Source organism: Triticum dicoccoides, chromosome 3B, assembly GCF_002162155.2.
Source record: "Triticum dicoccoides isolate Atlit2015 ecotype Zavitan chromosome 3B, WEW_v2.0, whole genome shotgun sequence".
In the NCBI taxonomy this organism is placed as follows: Eukaryota; Viridiplantae; Streptophyta; class Magnoliopsida; order Poales; family Poaceae; genus Triticum; species Triticum dicoccoides.
In genome coordinates this window covers 18582386-18584836 of record NC_041385.1, presented here as the reverse complement: position 1 = coordinate 18584836, position 2451 = coordinate 18582386, and the positions used below count along the sequence as shown (strand labels likewise).

General features: G+C 46.5%; 1 long non-coding RNA gene across 1 annotated transcript; it reads left to right on the top strand.

Annotated features, from left to right (window-relative positions):
- Positions 1–301: 301 nt before the first annotated feature.
- LOC119280542 lies at positions 302–2249 on the top strand. The gene is made up of 6 exons (XR_005138106.1): positions 302–528; positions 646–901; positions 1187–1263; positions 1355–1642; positions 1732–1807; positions 1906–2249. It is a non-coding gene; the product is annotated as an uncharacterized LOC119280542 (long non-coding RNA).
- The last annotated feature ends 202 nt before the right edge of the window (positions 2250–2451 follow it).

The following is a 2451-nucleotide window of genomic DNA, read 5'->3' as shown; positions in this document are numbered from 1 at the left end:
ATTGCCCTTCCTATTTGGCACTGGAAAACTGTGTTCTCCTATCTAAAATCGAATCTAAATTTCATTCTCAATACAACAGGGCCGCCAATTTTTGCTGCTCACGAAGTTAAATAACACATTAAAGTAGATTTGGTGCCCGAGCCCAGATGATCCCGAAATCGCCGGCATCAGTTCTAGACTGGGGATCCGCATAATTCGTTCTGACGCGTCTGACGTCCAGCATGGAAAAAGGGACGTACGATGAAATACGGTACGAAACAGTGGCTATTCCGTGCGCCCAAAGCGCATGGGTGGGACGGCGCTCGCGCACGGGAACTCTGGTCCGTGGACCAGATCGCTACTAGTCCAACCGAGCCAGGGATCAGATAGGTGTGCGGAGACGGAAGTGGAGGGCTGAGCCGTTTGTCCCTCTCCCCCCACCTCTGTCTCCGTTCTGAGTAGGTCCTTGCGGCAGCGCTCGTTCTGCCACGGCGAGCACGGGCAAATGGAAGACGGTGGGGTTGAGTTCCTGCTTGAGGCCATTGACAGGTAAGTGGTCTCAGATCTGCAATTAGTTTTTTGAGGATTTGCTCTTCAGGCTGTTTTTCCTTGAAGAAGAGACCTAACGATCGGGCCCTGGTGGCGGCCATTGATATCTTCTTGCAGGTTCCCATTACGAGAGGAGTTCGCGGACAACCTCGAGCACCCAGATCCGGTTCCCCCGGTCTTGTTGCCAAACAGCGGAGCCGGCCTTGCCGTTCCCGCGGACTCAAATACTGGATCTGGTTGCGCTCAACAGCTCGGCGGCGATGGGAATGATATGGCAGGAGTTCGAGTTCGCCGTCTCGCGGATGCATCACCGACGAGGTCGGCCCAGTCTACTGACAGAGTCAATCCAGAGGCACCTGGGAGGACAAAAAAGGTGTGAACCCAAATCCTCCTGTTGTTGGTCTGTCACTGTATGTTCGTCACAACTGCACAGGATTTTGTCGGAATTTGTTTACTTCTGTAATCGTTAGAAAAAAAAAGTCCATATACACCAGAAAGTAAGCTTAGCCATTGCATCCCATCCTTAGTGGTGCCTTGTTTAACAGTCAGAACCAAATTCATCGTACTGTTAGTATTCTTGTAGTAGTAGAACTGTTAGACTGAATATTGTTTTGGTGGAAGAACTCGTAGACTGAATGTGTACGTTGCCAAATTACAGGTTATGGTTGGGCAGTGAGCCACCAGATGACGATGGACTCAAAAGTCATGGGCTATAGAGTTGATTGGCTAAAGAAGGTAAACGGAATAATTGGAAAAGTTGAGCATCAGTTATCCATATGCTCCTAATTTTCTGATTTTCTCTGTGTTCTTGAAAATCAACTTTCAGTTCATGTTCCTGGTGCATTTCATGGATTGCTGGTCATTATATATCCTGGATACCGAGAAGATTATGATGGTGCTTGACCCAACGGAGACAGATCCATTGGATGAGATGAAAATCAAACATTTGGATGAGATGAAAATGAAACATGGGCCGCTAGCAAGGAAGTTTCAGCAGAAGTTATGCACCCTATTCAGTATTCAGTGACATGTTCGGAGCCGGTTTGGTTGAGACCACTGGATGGTCGTTTGTGTACCCTTTGGTGGCGCAGCACGAGCCATGCATTAGGCGTGTGTGAGTACCCTAGAACATACCTAGGCATTTCAGGTTGATAAAAGAAAATTGCCTGCAAAATTCCTAAGTTCAATGTTGTTTCCTCACAGGGAAGACAGTGGCGTATATGTCGCTCACTACGTCCTGGAGTTCACCAGTCTATACCTTCGATCAACTATAACCCAGGTATGTAACCACCTAACCCATTTCTTGACTAGCTGAAACTGATAGCCATATTTGATGAAAGTAATTAATAGTTTTCTCCTATTTTTGCTTCATCACAGGTCAGATCGAGCACCTACACAAGAAGATTGCATACGAGATAGTGACCATGAAGGGGAACAAGGGAGATACCCCGGAGTTCCTGTCCGAGGAGATCATTGACTGACGAGAAAGACATTAGCATTCCAGTCTGCATGCAATTTTGGCTGTGCGTGTACTTATCGTTAGATGGGCATGTTTAAGTTTTAGTGTTATTTTGCATCAGAAAACCCTACGAGCATTGTGCATATGGAAAGCTTTGGGCATGGGATTCCTAATGGAGATCTAATTAGAGTAATTTGAACTACATACGTGTTAGAGATTATGTGAACATATGACGATCTGTCTGAATTTAAATATGCTGCAACTACTTGTGGTTATTTGATTCACTGCTTAACATACATGAAGTGGCTGACCGTGATCAGATGATACGGAAAAGAGAATAATGGGTCAGTTCCAGAGATGTATTTAAGACGGACTCGTCTGGTAGCCGTCTGTGAGTCCTGCATGGTGAACGGCTCAGGCCGGCTCAAAAATATGCGTGCCTCAACTGCCTGTTCTGCTTGTAC